Source organism: Eubalaena glacialis, chromosome 19 (assembly GCF_028564815.1).
Source record: "Eubalaena glacialis isolate mEubGla1 chromosome 19, mEubGla1.1.hap2.+ XY, whole genome shotgun sequence".
NCBI lineage: Eukaryota > Metazoa > Chordata > Mammalia > Artiodactyla > Balaenidae > Eubalaena > Eubalaena glacialis.
In genome coordinates this window covers 21,572,595-21,589,810 of record NC_083734.1, presented here as the reverse complement: position 1 = coordinate 21,589,810, position 17,216 = coordinate 21,572,595, and the positions used below count along the sequence as shown (strand labels likewise).

General features: G+C 44.1%; 1 protein-coding gene across 11 annotated transcripts in view; it reads left to right on the top strand.

Annotated features, from left to right (window-relative positions):
* Positions 1–17,216, top strand: part of RFFL (ring finger and FYVE like domain containing E3 ubiquitin protein ligase) — a 68,654-nt gene that overhangs the window by 22,620 nt on the left and 28,818 nt on the right. Inside the window, exon 1 of one of the 11 annotated variants that reach the window (XM_061176332.1) lies at positions 14,094–14,160. The exons of the other annotated variants lie outside the window; for them this stretch is intronic. The gene's annotated coding sequence lies outside the window, so the exon portion shown is untranslated. Of the gene's footprint in view, positions 1–14,093; positions 14,161–17,216 lie in introns of those variants that run through there. 11 annotated transcript variants of the gene reach the window in all.

Genomic DNA, 17,216 nt, shown 5'->3' with positions numbered 1-17,216 from the left:
TAGGACACTGTGCCGTTTCCTGGTGGTTCCCCCTCCTCTCTGACAGGCAAAGTGCTCATCCCCAGGAGACTTAGTTCATATGTGAATCCTTCCCTGACTTCCTCCGGTAGTTATTCTTCCTTATTTGGACTTCCACAGCAGTGTCTGTCTCTTCCACTAGACTGTTGAATTCCTTCACTGAACCTGGTCCTTGACCTAGAGCTCAGCAACATTAGACAGTGGCTGAAGTGGGTCCCCAGGATCAAACCACTAGTCTAAACATCTTTATTAGTCTTGGCAGTATTAGAAAATCCATAAGCTTTCTAGTTAGATGGCATGTTTTTTGTTCTTGTTTGATGAACTTGAGCCCATGGTGCCTATTCCATATATGTCACCTGAAACCATCAGGTAACATCCAAAGTTAATTTGAAGATTTATAGGACTTCCTGAAACCTAGTTCTAGACCATTACCTAACGTAGTACAGTACCTTACAAAATTATCCCCTTGTATCATTTTTTTAAAAAATTAATTAATTTATTTATTTTTTAAATTTATGGCTGTGTTGGGTCTTCATTTCTGTGCGAGGGCTTCCTCTAGTTGTGGCAAGCGGGGGCCGCTCTTCATCGCAGTGCGCGGGCCTCTCACCATCGCGGCCTCTCTTGTTGCGGAGCACAGGCTCCAGACGCGCAGGCTCAGTAATTGTGGCTCACGGGCCTAGTTGCTCCGCGGCATGTGGGATCTTCCCAGACCAGGGCTCGAACCCGTGTCCCCTGCATTGGCAGGCAGATTCTCAACCACTGCGCCACCAGGGAAGCCCTGTATCATTTTATTTGATACCTACAGTACCCTGTGTTGGGTAGGCTTTATTATCCCTATTTTATCGGTGATTGTAAAGCTACTTCTGACATTGAAGCATGCATTCCGGGAAGACTCAGAGGGAAAACATGTTTTTACACTGCTTTAAGCACCTGGTTTGTCTCTTTGTAGATAAATGTACCTTGTTGGGTTCTACAGAAAAGGTGCCTTTGCTCAGTAGGTGAGTGCTAAAGGTCTTGTCTTTCGCAAGATCACTTTATCTTCGAGGTGGAAGGAGGAGGTACTCAGAGCCTGCTTGGCCTTGGAGAGGCCTTGACCGTGGTTGGAGACCTTGATTGACATGAATGGTATGCCCACTCCAGCCTCTCAAGCTTTTCTGTTGTGCTTCAGATACCTAGAATTTGTTAAAAGCTACCTCAATAGTGGAGCGTCAAACCAGGTTGATGAGTGAAGGGAGTCATCACAAAATGGAATAAGAGGTGAGTGTTAAGAGCAGAAGGGGTTTCACATTAATTCTAGTAAGTGATTAAGTTTGTAGGGTAATTCACAACTTTTGGGGGGCTAACATGCCATATTTGGGACTGTGGAATTTGATTATAGAAAGATGAACCAGGGAATTCCCTTGGCGGTCCAGTGGTTAGGACTCTGTGCTTCCACTGCTGGGGGCACGGTTTCGATTCCTGGTTGGGGAACTAAGATCCCGCATGCCGTGCTGTGTGGCCAAAAATAAATAAATAACTAAATAAAAGTAAAATAAGAAAGATGAACCATAAGGGCTGGGACATAACCTCTGTTAGATACTGGCATGTGGAATCCAATATTGGTCCCCCCATACTTAAGAGAGGAATAAAAATGATTAAACAGTTAAAAAAAATTCCTTATTGTTATACGTTTAAAAAAAAAAATAGAAAGATTTTAGCCTAGAGAAGGAAAAGCTAAGGGATGGCTTGATTACCATCTTTGAGTACAAGAATAGTTTTTGCTTGGGGATTTTGATTAATTGGTCTTCCTATACTTCAGAGATTTAAGAGGAAATGGGCTTAAATTGAGGGAGGAGTGATTTTAATGAATATGAGGAAGAGTTTCTTTCTTTTTTTTAATTAAAAAATTTTTTTTGGCTGCGTTGGGTCTTTGTTGCTGCACGCGGGCTTTCTCTAGTTGTGGCGAGCGGGGGCTACTCTTCATTGCGGTGCGCGGGCTTCTCATTGTGGTGGCTTCTCTTGTTGTGGAGCACAGGCTCTAGGCGTGTGGGCTTCAGTAGTTGCAGCACGTGGGTTCAGTATATGTGGCTCACGGGCTCTAGAGTGCAGGCTCAGTAGTTGTGGCTCACGGGCTTAGTTGCTCTGTGGCATGTGGGATCTTCCCAGACCAGGGCTCGAACCCATGTCCCCTGCATTGGCAGGTGGATTCTTAACCACTGTGCCACCAGGGAGGTCCCAAGGAAGAGTTTCTTGATGATCAAAGTTGGGAAACATTTGAATGACTGCTAAAAGAGTGTTGAATTTCTGACTGTGTCAATTATCTGTTACTGTGTAACAGATCACCCTAAAACTTTTAGTGTCTTCAAATGATAGTCATTTTATTGCTGTGATTCAGTGGATTAGTAATTCAGGGGTGAGGGTCATATTGCGTTGTTCCACGTGATGTGGATTGGATTGGAGGATCCAACATGGCTTAACTCACGTATCTGGGGGCTTGGCGCTAACTGTTGGCTGGGACATTTTGGTTCTCCTCCATGAGGTCCAGCTCTCTCATGGAGAGATGGCCTCTCATCACTCATTAATCTAGACTGGGCTTCTTTACATGGTGGTTGGCTTCCAAGGGGGCCACAAAGCAGCTGCAGGGCCTCTTAAAGCCTAGGCCTGGGAGTCATACATACACTTCTGCCCCATTCTTTTGATTAAAGTAAGTCATGTGTGTAGCCCATATCCAAGAGGAGGGGATATGGACTCCACCTCTTACAGGGTAGAGTGTCAAAGTCACACTGCAAAAGGACATGCAGCGTGGTTGGGATTATTGTGGCCAATTTTGGAAACAATTTACCACACTGACCTTAGAGATTTTAAATGAGATAATAATCAATATATATTTATTGAGTAGGTAGTTTGGGCATATAGTTTACAAACTTGGCTGCATATCAGAGTCATCTGGGAGCTTTTTACAGGCATAGACTCCTTAGGTACTAGACCTGTGAATCAGTATCTCCTGGGGATGTTGACACATTCTGTGTTCTTTCAGGTAACTACCAGTAAAATGAGGCTGGGGTGAGAGGCAGAACAAGACAGATCCAGCTGGTATATATGAGGCAGAATGGTAGGTGCCTTAAGATAGGCCTGCTGGGGGGACTTCCCTGGTGGTCCAGTGGTTAACACTGCACTCCCAATGCAGAGGGCATGGGTTCGATCCCTGGTGGGGGAATTAAGATCCCACATGCCACATGGCATGGCCAAAAAAAAAAAAAAAAAAAAAGATAGGCCTGCTGGTCTCCTCCTGCTTCCAGGACTTGGTGAAGCCTCTGCCTGGCATGCTCCACCTTCCAGGCTGCCTAGTGTAAGTTACATCTCATCCAGTCAGCACATCACCTAAGGAGTGTTTCTTGATTCCTCGCTTATGTTTTCTCAAAGTTTCTAGCACTTATTCCTTCATAGCAATTTTTAGTTTATAATTAAATATTTGTGTGATCATTTGACTGATATATAATAGACAGAAATATGTCTGCTTTGCTTTCCAGTATCTTAACATAGTGCCTGCCTCATAAAAGGTACTCAGTAACTGTTGAATGAATAAGTGGTTGACTGAAAGCATGAATGAATGAAGTGATATTTGAATTCGGGTTGTTTTTAAACATATTTTAAAAATTAATTAATTTATTTTTGGCTGCGTTGGGTCTTCGTTGCTGCGCACGGGCTTTCTCTAGTTGCGGCGAGCGGGGGCTACTCTTTGTTGTGGTGCGTGGGCTTCTTATTGTGGTGGGTTCTCTTGTTGCAGAGCATGGGCTCTAGGTGTGTAGGCTTCCGTAGTTGTGGCACGCGGGCTTAGTTGCTCTGCGGCATGTGGGATGTTCCTGGACCAGGGCTCGAACCCGTGTCCCCTGCATTGGCAGGTGTATTCTTAACCACTGTGCTACCAGGGAAGTCCTGAATTCGGTTTTAATGGATGATTAGAATTTTGGGCAGGTGGAGCAAACGAATGGGAAATTCATACTTCTGAAGCAGGAAGTGTGGGTTATATTGCTCAAATAATTTCAGAAGATTGGAGGAAACTACTTTGGGGAAAGATGAAGGGTTTGGTTTTGAGTGTCTTTGGTATGCTAGATTTGAAGTCTGGATATCTAGCAGGAATTTGGAAATGACTACTAAAACTGAAGCCTGAGATTGATTCCAAAGCCTGAGGAATCTATTCATTCAACGGATACTTACCGAGCTTCCACTGTGTGCCAGACAGCTGCACTGTAGGGAAGGTGAGCCGCAGTCTGATGGGTAGGGAGCTGGCTTTGTGAGAGCTGTGGAGGGTGTTCCTGGCAGGAAAGGAGCCACAAGTGTGCAGGCCTTGGGGGCAATAGATGATTTTTTTTTTTGAGGAAGTCAAAATAAAAGGAGACCACCAACGGTTTCGAGTGAGGTGAATGGGGGGTGGAGGGTGATGGGGGGGGTGGCATGAGGTAAAGTAGGAGAGGTAGGCAGGGCCCACATCACATGGGGACTTTGTGGGCCACGTAGTGAGTCTCGGCTTTACAAAAGGGCATGGTGGGAAACCACTGAAGGCTTTAAAGCAGGAGAGTAACAGGCGTGTGTGTGTGTGTGTGTGTGTGTGTATTTCTTTTTTTTTTTTTGGGCCATGCTACGTGGCTTGCGTGATCTCAGTTCCCCCACCAAGTATTGAACCCAGGCCACAGCAGTGAAAGCCTGGAATCCTAACCACTGGACCGCCAGGGAACTCAGGCAGAGTATAGTTTTTAAAAGAGAAGTTTACCCTGACTACGGTGTGGAGAAAAGAGCGGCAAAGAGGGGGCCAGTGAGGAGGTGTTTGCTCTAGTTTTTGAGAAAGATAATGGCGTAAAAGTCAGGGTGTGGCCGTGGACATAGGAGGGATGTTTGCAGGATATATTTTAAAAGTAAAACCAATAGAATTCACTAGAGAAGGAAAGGAAGAATGGTTAGTCCAGCACCCTAGGAGATATTTAAGGGGCAAAAGGAGGAGCCAGGGAAGGACAGGGAGGAAAATATGTCTTTAAAGGAGAGTCAAGCTATTGCACTTTCAGTGGGAACCAAAGGGAGGAAGATAGGTAGGTCATTGGCATATGGGAGGTCGTCAAGGTTTGATGTAGGAAAAAGCCATGCATTTAGCCATCACAGGATCATTGGTGACCTTGGAGAAAGGGCTTTCAGTAGATTGGAGCACAGTTCATGAACAAGTGTGTGACATGGAAGTGAAGCAGAGCTCCAGCTATTCTATGGGGGAATTGAAGAGAAAGGGAGACTGAGCTGAGAGCTCACTTTGTGCAAACTTGTACAGAGACGTATGTGTGTAGAGGCAGGTTTTCTAAAAACTGTAATGGACCAGTATTCACTGAGCATCTCCTCTGTGCCAATCACTGTGCTAGGAGCTATACCAACTCTATTCTATTTATCTTTGTCTTGAAACAATTTCCATAAAAGTGTAGTGACCTCCAAAATGAATTTCCAAATTCTAGGGACATATGGGACCTTTCTTTGGGGTATGGGAAGGAATTATTAGAGCTAAGTTTTTCTATATTTTTATCTTACCCTTTGAAATTTCTTTTTAGTGTTCTGCTTTAGATAGAACACAGTATATTTGTGTAGTAGTACTTGTCTAATTTGCTGTTAAATATAGATACATTGGAGATGTACTAATTTTTTTTTTAACTAATGGTCAAAAATGGTGGATTCTACTGGTCCTGTCAATAAAGGGGAGGTTTTTTTTTTAAATTTTTTAATTTTTAATTTTTTTAATGCTATTCTTGTCTGCTTACATTCTTTTTATGTAGGTATGTATGTATGTATGGCTGTGTTGGGTCTTCGTTTCTGTGCGAGGGCTTTCTCTAGTTGTGGCAAGCGGGGGCCACTCTTCATCGCGGTGCGGGGGCCACTCTTCATCGCGGTGCGCGGGCCTCTCACTATCGCAGCCTCTCGTTGCCGAGCACAGGCTCCAGACGCGCAGGCTCAGTAGTTGTGGCTCACGGGCCGAGTTGCTCCGCGGCACGTGGGATCTTCCCAGACCAGGGCTCGAACCCGCGTCCCCTGCATTGGCAGGCAGATTCTCAACCACTGCGCCACCAGGGAAGCCCTAAAGGGGAGGTTTTGCGATGGAAAGAAAAGAAGAGGTAGAGAGAAGGGTGGGAAATTAACATGCCAATTAGTCTGCATATTATTTTAAACCTCTTAAGAACCCTGTGAAGTTATTTTCCCCCATTTTACAGATAAACTGAGGTCTGGAGAAATTAACTTGTCCGAGGTCATACAACCAGTTAAGTGATGGAACTGGAATTTGAAACTGGGTCTCTTTTACTCGAAAGCCTTATCACCTCGCTTATTCTTCCCCCTCTTCTTCTGCTTAACTGCTCTTTCATATTTTTCCATTTAATTCTCACCGTGATTCTACAAGGAACAGATTAAAATACCTGTTTTGCAGTTGAGGACTCTGAGGCACAAATGAAACAATCAGCGCATGGTCACATATCTGGTCTGTGGCACCAGCTGGACTCCTGACCCCAGTGTTCCCCACTGTACCACCATTGCCTCTCAAGTGGACAGGACCCAGTTGAATTGTTTTGGTAAAGTAGGAGAGGAGGTTTCTATTTATCTGACAAAGAAGGAGTGGAAGAGGGGATAGGGTTTGGAGGATTACTTAAGAGTAACAGTTCCCATTTTTTTGAGCTCTTACTCTGTTGTTAATTACCTCATTTAGGTACTGCATTTTACAGATTTGGAAGATGAAGTTTAAGGAAGTTAAGTACCTCAAGTACCTCGACTGAGGTCACACAGGAAGACTTTGAGTTCTGTCTAACTCCAGGCCCTATGTCCTAAATCCTGCACAACACTGCTCTTTGGAAAGTTGCTATGAGACATCAACTAGAGATGAATAAAAGATTTCTTTTTATTTTTTAAATTAATTTATTTATTTTTTGGCTGTGTTGGGTCTTCGTTTCTGTGCGAGGGCTTTCTCTCGTTGCGGCAAGCGGGGGCCACTCTTCTTCGCGGTGTGCGGGCCTCTCACTGTTGCGGCCTCTCCTGTTGCGGAGCACAGGCTCCAGACACGCGGGCTCAGTAGTTGTGGCTCACGGGCCTAGTTGCTCCGCGGCATGTGGGATCTTCCCAGACCAGGGCTCGAACCCGTGTCCCCTGCCTTGGCAGGCAGATTCTCAACCACTGCGCCACCAGGGAAGCCTGAATAAAAGATTTCTGAGCCCATTGATGGCTTGGTCCCCGTTGTATGAATTTGTTGGGAACCCAGTAAATAAAGACTTCTGACTTTTCTGTAATACTTGGTAGCTCAGGTATGGAGAGGTTGAGGAAAGGAGGGGAAGAAAAGTGTAGAATAAGAATTCAGTAAATCAGAAGAGGGCCTCAGGGTGCAGCAATGGCAGATCGCAATGGATTGTGTTAAGAAAAGTCGTGTTTGAAATTCATTCTTATGATAAATATTTATTGTGGTTCTGTTTGATGCAAGGCATTTTGGGATGTGGCAAAAAAAGAATGCAAAGATGGACAAGATGGGATCTTTGACCTCTAGAAGGTTAGAGAGGGAGATAAAGTGTTTCACCACAGTGCATGATTGGAGGGTATGAGAGAGGTGGAAGGTAAGGAGAAGTATGGAAAAGTATCATCCAGGTTGGCTCATTGTAGATTGAGGGTGGCATCAGGTAGGACTGGTCTGCTGGGTGCCATCTAGCTTCTCAGGAAGACCTCTGAGGATTTTGGTCACAATGTTTCAGGTCTGGTTCTTCTAAATGGATTTTGTTTTGTACCTGGAAATGATCAGTCTTTTGGAGACAGGATTGTGTTCAGACTTGAGTGACTGTGCTCAGAATGGAACGCCAATTTTTATTTTAGAGTGGATTCCTTTCCTGTTGACTGGATCCTGGATTTTGCTAGGACATTGCTGTTAAATATCAAGAGATCTGAAAAGTGAAATTTAATAATATCAAGCTTGCTTTTGTGAGCATGGAATAATGTGACAGGATAGTTGGTAGGAGAGAACACAGTTACAAAAAGGCTAAGATTATTGATTGCTCGCTGTATGCCAGGTATTGCACTAAGTGCTTTGCATACAGTAGGACATTTAATTCTCCCAGTGGTCCTCCTGCAAAGTAGGCACAATTATCCTCAATTTTCATATGAGGAAACCAAGGCTCTGTCCAAGCTGGTAGGAGGCTGAACTGAGATTGGAACCAAGTCCCTCTGACTCCAAGAACCCATATACCCCTAACTGCCACTATATGCTGTTCCCATATAAACTTCATGAAGGAACCTTGTCCCATCACAGAGAAGATGGCGTGTCGCCTCGCTGCAGTGTTTCTCTGCCTTGGGTGATTCTGGAGTCGATGTGGCCCCCTCTATTTTTCTATATTTTTCTAAGTTTCTTTGTTGACAACACTTTGATGTGGTCATATTCTTTGTTTAAATATATTAATGCCGTCATCCAAGCCTTTTTGTCATCTTCTCTTCTTGCTTTTGGTTTAGAAGACATTGTATCTCTTTGGAGGGACTTTGTGTATCTTCACACATTGATTTTGTGTTGATTTTATTACCTTAATTTTATGGGTTAAGTTATGAGATTCCTCCAGCTCCTAACTTGTCAACCTCCCTCCCCACCGCCCCGCTGGATTTAAGTTCAAATTCTGAGTCTGATTTTGGAATACTCAGTCTGGCTCCAATCCAGCTATCCAATTTAGCCATGGCTCTCTGGATCGTTAGCTATTATTATTACCATCTCTCCCTTCATGCCCACTTATGTCTCAAATTAAATGTAGTTACTTACTGAAACGGTATGTCCTTGATTTCCTACTTGTGTGCCCTTGTTTCTGTTGTGTTTTTGGCTTGAAATGTCATTCTTCCTATGAAGCCTTCTCTGATCCCTTACTGGGAGTAATCATTTCCTCCTCTGAGTCTCACAGTGGAGGATTCTTTTATGTCTCCTTTATGGCACAGCACACTTTCTGCCATGTATTTCAACTGTTTGTGTACATGCCTTTATCTCTCCTACTAGACCATAAACTCATTGAGCAGAGCTATCTGGTTGACCTTTGTATCTCCTCTAGAGTCTAGTTCCGTTCCCTGCACATAGTAGACATTGGATAGCTGTTGGATGAATGGATAAGAGAATTTCAGATTTAAGTTTCTACTCACTGGTTTAGATATTTTCCCCTCTTGTTTGCTTCTCTTCTTCCTTTTCCATTTCCTTTTCTTTTCTTATTTCTTTTTTTGCACTGACTCATCGAACTTGTCTTCGCCACTCCCTTTTCTTACCCAGATTTGCCTCATTCTTTCCCCATTAGCAGTCACTGTGTGGGAGGGAGTGCCACATGTTGCTGGTCAATTTTCTCCATCCTTTGTGGCTCTATTCTCTCCAGGAATCATATGACCAGCATGGGAACCAAGTGGTGGATTACATTACGATCTTAATAAAAAGACCATGTGTAAAGAAGAGTCTTCAAGGTTTGTTAGTATATTGCTTTCAAGTGGGAAACTTTCTGATCCGCATTTCAAGGGAAAGGGAAAAAAAATCCTTGGGTGCTTGGGAAGTAGATCAAGGTAGATTCACACTGTGGGATGTGGGATGTTAGAGGCATCTTATTTGAGCGAAGGAAAGCAGGAAGCCATAGCATCTTCTGCTGACTGTTATTGTTGGATCCCTGCATTTCTTCTACAGCTGGAAGAAACATTAGTGATTAGGGTAGTACAGCCCTCCTATCTTCCAGATGAGAAAGCAGACCCAAAGAGGCTAAATAACTTGTCCATAAAAACTGGGATATTCGTTGCCCAGCGTTTATTCCCAGCACTGAATGTGGCTTGGAAGAACCACTAGCTCTTTGAAAACAATGGAAGTTTGGCTTGAAGTGGAGGCTTCAGGTCTCTAAACTGAAGGCTTTTGCAGTGCTGAAAAGTAGACTGAGGTTGGTAGCAGGTTGGATTGGGGACAGTGCTCACCAGAAGGGCCCTGTTAGCTGCTGTGATCGCTCTGCGTGGTTCCCTTCTGGGGATCTGCTCACTGGGGACTGGCTGACAGAGATCTGTTCCTTCTACATTTGAAAGGAGGCCAACATTTAATAATAAAAACATTTCCAATTTTTCTTGCTCTTTTTCCCAGCCCTCATATTCCAAATTTTGTTCCAGGCTTAATTTTCTTATCTCAGCACTATTTGTGTTAAGTTTTTATTGTTTACTCTAGGTCAGATGTCAGTATGAAGCATGGGAAATCCAGAAAGTGTCTTAGAGGCTCATGATTGGTTTTTGGTCCTTTTTAGGTGCATCTTTTACCTGACTCGTGGAACTATGTATTTTGTTGTCACTGAAATACTGTCCAGTGAACCAGTGGTTGGCAGATGTGAAAGGTTACCTATTTGTGGCTAGGGAGCAGCCCTCTAAAGAGATCAGACAGCCCAGAACAGGAAGTCAAGTGCAAACAGGATGTGCTTGTCTTTACTGTAACTTGTATGCCTGTGTTTTGAAACTTGGTGTGCTTAATAAGTCAAGACTTCTAATACTTGAGCTTGGCTGAAGACGTGTCTGCTTCTGGTTTGAAAAGGAGATAAGGCAACAAGACCTGTACTGCCCTTGCCTTTATACAGGTGCAGATCTTTCTTCTGGGGATCAGGTCATTCTTTCTTCCTGGTGCATGGTGGTTTTCCTAGTTTACACCATATTGCATCCGTATATTTTATAAAATGAAACCCCTGAATTGACTGCTAATCTGTTATCTTTGGTAGATGCGGGATTCAAGCTGTGCTTGTTTATTTATTTTTTAATAATGATAGGAAATTTTAGCCTCTAATTCACTAGCCTTTTAAATTACAGTTTCCTTTTATTGAATTCCAGGATTTCTAGCCCACCTTTTAAGTGTTTCCTGAGCAAGGTAGTTCACAAGTGACCCTGGGGTCTTTTTAGCCTTTGAAAGTTTCCTCCGGTGTGGAGGCTGGATCTAATGGCAACTACTGAACTGTTTTGTACCTAGGCGAGTTTCTGGAGAAGAGATTAAGTAATTTGCTTGGGGTGGGGGTGGGGGGGGTCACCCAGCGGGTAAATGATCTTCGGAACCCCTGTTTTCTGAACCCCACCCCTACCCCCTGCCATTCCTTCTTGCTTGCCACTGTGAAATCTGCTTTATTATGTCTATTAGGGAGTAATCTTGGGGTCTTTGTGGATTATTATAACTGCTTGAGTTATTTCAGAACAATGATGGTCTCAAACCATAAACTAATGAGTACGGGGCCGGTAAAGGTTTGGGTAATGTTTTTTTGTGCATCTCGTATCCCTGCCCCATTGCAAAGAAGACTATCCTGCCACTTTATAATTCTAGGAGCAAATGGGTGAAGTAGCAGCACATCACAACATCCCTGAAAACAGCAGTTCTTCTGGGTATCAGCACAGGTGGCTTTTTTCTTGGATCTGTCAAGGAGTGGTGAATATGAGGCAGTTTGCACTGCATTGTGGGATATATAGGCAAAGAATAAAACCTGAAGACCTGGTAAGCATAGGTGTTCTTCACGAGGAGATAATATGGTGCGAATACAAAGGTTTTCTTTGTGGTACTGGGTGAACTAGAAATTTCCATTTCTGCTTCTTAGGATAGATACTGGGCATATCGTATCCTGGCAGGAGCAGAAAACATTTCAGAAAGTCAGCATAATTTTCAGATTGAGGTCAAACATCAAACCAAGCCCAAAGGTCTTGGGGAGGAAGGGGTTAGTCTGGATTCATCCTGGATTTATCCCCAAATCCCATCTGACTTCAGTGCAGTGCAAATAGTTACGGAGCACCAGGTAGGGCCTAGAATGTTCCATTCTCTGAATTTGGTGAACAAGAGGGGTTGAGGAGCTAAGGGACAGTCTAAGCTGTCTGGGCGCAGGAAAAGTGACAAATTTATTAGCAATGGAGTAGAATTGGAAAGGAACAGCCTAGGGCTGCATTGTGGAGAAACCACTTCTGACCACCTCAGAGAAAAGTTCTTCAGGCATTATAAAATTAAGAGCTGGTGGGAGGGGCCTGGAGTCTTTTAGTTCTTGGAGGATCTTTGGAAAACTAGATGGAGCCTGGTTAAAGGTATCAGGTTAAAGGTTTTTTGTTTGTTTGTTTTCTGTTTTGTTTTTTAAAGTAGAGGATAGAGCAGATAAATTGTCACATTAAAGAACCTTGAAAAAGATTTTCTTAAAATTATTTCTAGCCAAATTTTATTGAGCACCTATTATGTGCTAAGCTCTAGAAATGCTTGTTATTTTAATTCTTTCAATTACCAGTTTCAGTGAAGCAGGCAGGTTCTATTGTTTTTGAGGAAATTACGGTTTAAAGGGATTAAATAGCACCAAAATCTAGAGTCTTTGTTCCTTCCACACCCAGTACATTTGCCTACATAAAGAACATCATTTAGATCCTGGGCAGAATCCCCGTCCTGAAGCACTGCCTTTTCCTAGGGCAAGGAGTACCACAAACCCTCTTACCTAGTTCCTGTCTCCTTGAACGTTTTTTTTTTTTTATCATGGTTACCCATTAGTCAGTCACTGTCATAGTATCTAGTGAAAGCAGCTTCTTCAATCAGAAGGTCCAGACAAGCTTATCTGGTAAATCCTGTTCCCTGCAGAAGAGTACAAGGAGGATCAGAGTCTTTTTATTCTTGATGGGCTTTGTCATCAGTTTTGATGGAAGAAGGATCCCGGGGTAATTATACTGCAGGTCCGTTTATTCTGTTTTCAGCGTTGTTAGAAGACTTCACTCTGCACTGCTTTCTTCCCTGATTGACTCGCCCTTTGGGGCAGAATGCCTGGGCTGCAATTAAATGTGTAGGTTTCTCTGCTGCACTGTTCAATCTGTCAGCTCTCCTAAACGCCACACAAAGAAGCAGCCATTTATTTGGTCAGACCCCGAGGGTGATACTTTGGCACACCCCCATTGGTTAGAATTACTTTCCCCTGAACTTCAGAGCAGATGCTGAGGTCCCTCTGCAGATATTTGTCATGGACTAGTTGGAACCAGGGAATTTCCAGGAACATTTATAATTTGTGATTATTAAGTATGTTTTTCAGTTGTTTACAACAGTTACCACTGCAGGAAAAAAGAGCTCATTTGTTACTGGTGCAAAGTAGAAATCTCTCTCCTTTTCCCCTTCTTCATGTTGTCTTTGTAACACTCTATGCCCTGAGACCCTCTGCTGTTCTGGTTCTCACAGCCGTTGTCCTGTTTCTCGCCCACCTGGCTTGGGGCTGTGAGCTCAGTAGCCACAGGCAAAGCTCTGCTTGGACCTGGCTGTCTGGTCGAGGTCTGTCTCTTTGATTTCCAGCATTTCTTTTCTCTGTTCTCTTGCTTCTCCATTTGCTGTTTCCATCTTTATTTGTATTCTTTGCAGTTTCATCGCAGCACCATTTCAAACCACAGCCTCCAGGAGGGCCCTGATGCCTTCTGTGCCTTTTGATGCAGGGGGAGGGATGGAAGTGACTGACGATCTTGTACATCTTTGAGGCTCTCCCTTTCTGGCTTTTTAATGCTGTAGGAACCGACAATCGTAACATTTTTCTATTACTTTTAGAAGGTCAGTCTGTTCCTGTTCTTTCCTTCTTTTTCAAGCAATCTTAGCAGACACTTAAATTATCTTCAGCATGTGTGAGGTAGGCAGCGTTACTATGACATCTTTCCTTAAAAGGATTGCTGTGGTTCTGTGGGTTTAAAACCCGTAATTTGCTCATCACCCTGGAATCACGGTTGTGGAGTTTTCAAGAATGAATGTCTGTCCCTCCCCCCAGTTTTTAAAGCTCTAATGCCGTTATCATTAGTAAGATTTCAACAAATACCTGGTGATCACATTTGCCTGGCACTGAGGTTGGAAATAAAGCTGTAAAGTGACTTGCTTTTGTTTTCTGTTTCACCTTCTGCTCCCTAATCACTGGAGAAGAATACTTTAGAAAGAATCATACAGGTTGTTAAATGGTTGCTTAAATGCGGTGCTGCCAGAGCGCTCATCCCCTTAGAATGCACTCGCCGTGTCACGCTGCGCGGGGACCTTGCCTGGTTTTGTTCCTTTTGCAATCGCCAGTGGCTGGAAGAGGGCTGAGCAGATGAATGAATGACGGTTGTCCGGAGGTGCTCAGGATGCTATGAGAGCACAGACGGGGCCCAGAAGGTTTCGCTGAGGAAGTAAGTGCCACATGAGGGAGGTGGGGTGGGAGCAGGGGTCGAGGCTGAGAGAGGAACTGGAGGGAGGTTCCTGAGGCCACAGTAAGCTTGGCATTTGGGGACTGAAAGCACAGCAGGGTAGCTGGAGCCGAGAGCAAGGAGGGTGGGGCCCTGAGCTCTGATGATTGACTTTCATTATTATTATTTTTATATCTTTATTGGAGTATAATTGCTTTACGGTGGTGTGTTAGTTTCTGTGCACAACAAAGTGAATCAGCTATAAGTATATGTATATCCCCATATCCCCTCCCTCTTGAGCCTCCCTCCCACCCTCCCTATCCCACCCCTCTAGGTGGTCACAAAGCACCGAGCTGATCTCCCTGTGCTATGCAGTTGCTTCCCACTAGCCATCCATTTTACATTTGGTAGTGTATATATGTCCATGCCACTCTCTCACTTCGTCCCAGCTTCCCCTTCCCCCCGTGTGTCCTCAAGTCCCTTCTCTACATTTGAGTCTTTATTCCTGTCCTGCCACTAGGTTCATCAGTACCATTTTTTTAGATTCCATATATGTGCGTTAGCATACAGTATTTGTTTTTCTAACTTACTTCACTCTGTATGACAGACTCTAGGGCCATCCACCTCATTACAAATAACTCAATTTCGTTCCTTTTTATGGCTGAGTAACATTCCATTGTATATATGTGCCACATCTTCTTTATCCATTCATCTGTCGATGGACATTTAGGACTTTCATTATTATTTAATGGTTACCAGTGAAAACACTTCTTAAAAGGGGGCTAATAGAGCATTAGTTGTACTTGAGACAATTAAGTCAGAAACCCCTCTCTCCTCCACTGGACCAACACAGGTGGGCAAGAATAGAAACTGAAACGGATCCCAAATATCGAGGAAGGGCTTTACCTTTAGGAAGTGGGCATCTGTCTGGAGCACTGGTGCCCTGAGGTTGTAGGAAGTAGGAAATGCAGATGCCTTTCTGGATGTGTAAACTAAACTTCTGGATTCCCAGGAATGGCTTTTCTGTCTATGGTGCCTTTCACAAGGTCCTCAAGTGTTGAAGGTTGGCTTGGCGGGTAGGTACCCCTTTGGGTGTCCCTAGAAGGGAGCAGGAACCGGTGCAAAGCACTCCCCCCCGCTGGCCACTTCAGGTGCTTTCCCTGGTCTTCTCCCAGTCGGTCCGTTAACCTCGCTCTGCCAGCGCACAGGCCCTTGAAGCACTGGTGCTGACAGTGGGGCATGTGTATGCTGAAAGCAGCCGCCTCTTTCTGGAGGACCACAAATGACTACAAGAACCTGGACTTACATCCCATCGCCCTCTAGTTGTGTGACCCTGCTCCAGTTACCCAACCCTCTTGAGGTCCAGCTTCTTCATTTACAAAATAACCATTTAAATTCTGAGTTTTGGGGCAGCATTACTGTATTAAACGAGACAGTAGATGGACATGTAACAACTCACTTGGCACATGTTAGGTGTTTTGTAGTGTTTTTGCTTTTTCCTTAAAAAATAAAAATTTCTAGGATCATCTGAGAAAGGGCTTCAGGACCCCAGAGTCTGAATAACTCCCCCAGTTTTCCCCTTGCCTGTGCCTGAAATACCAGCACAGGAGATCCTCTCTCTCACCCGAAGCTTTGATCATTTGTACAGAAGTGTAACGCGGGGATGGGAGGAGAGAGGAGCCAGGCCCCGGTGTCTCTGAAGTCTTCCCACACGTCTCAGTGTGAATGGGGCTCTGGAGAGAGGCAAACACTCGATCCTTATTGGTCCCGTGCCTTAGTCTAGTGCCTACTGTTTACTGAACGTCTAGTACTGCCTTCCACCCCTTATGTAAAACTGGAAAGCCCAGTAAGGCCTGCTCCCTCCATACTGAGCACCTACTCTGTGTCCAGCCTGGGGGACGCAGGTAAGTGTCTTCCTGTTACAGTGAAGCTCAGAGAGGCAACTTTCTCAAGCTCCTTCAGTGACTCACTGTTAGAGCCAGGATTTAAGGTCAAGTCTGACTGAATCGAAAACCAAAGTAAAACATATTTGGGAACTTCATTTTTTTAATATATATATTTTTACTGTTCCATTTTCTAAAAATTTAGTCCTAAAAGAAAATTCTTATCTAGGAACGATACATTATCCATTACCCACATCTAAAGGACTGCCTTGGAGGATGGAAAAGATCTATTAGGCTTTAAAGCCTTTGGGAATGCTCCAGCCTTGAGAAAGCTCCCCTGTTTATGTCCAGCCTATACACTACCCCAGCAGGGCTGTTGTTCTAATTCAGGCCTTGGGGTTCTAAAGTTTTCTAAAGTTCCACAATATACTTGTCTCCTCTGTGACTTAGGTGTTCTGAGTTCTTCATTCTAAAATAAATATCTCAGAAATAATCTCAGTACCACAGAGAACATGCTTCCTTGTCCCACACCTGGCAAGGGAAACCCGTCTGTAGTATGGTTGACTCTGCCAGTTGCCTTACTTACAAATGCCACGGTCACCCTATTTTATGCTCATTGTGTTGTCACCAGCATTTTAAATCTTCCCCCTCTGAGGTGGACCCCTCAGGCAGGTTTCTTGGAAGATTCCAGTTGCGACTCTGAGATTCTGTTTTACATTAAAGAGTTTTGAGGGAGTTCGAGTTTCTTTCCAGACTAACTTCTTTTAAAAAATAAGCAACCTTCCAAGTTGAAAGATGATTTTAAACTTCAGGTGAGTTCTTCAGATAATGATTGTGTCTTTATTGCGTGGGTGATGTGACCAGCTGTGTCATAGGCCCCATCCAGCCCAGTCCCTCGGGCGGTGGGAAACTCGGGCTTTGCGCGACCAGAGGGAGAGAGGGACATTGGGCTTGCCAGTCAGTAGTTGCTATTGAACAGCTGAGCTGTTGCCATTTTAGACTTGTAACGTATAGTTTAACGATAATTTATTTTGATTTGCTATTTATGGAGCACTTACTGTAGGTTAGGCACTTTGTTATTTCTCATCCCTACAGTTAGTTACCTTCCAACAGGGGAGGTGTTACCCTCTTATACAGGTGAGGAAACGGACTCAGAAAGCTTAAGTAGCCTGCCCA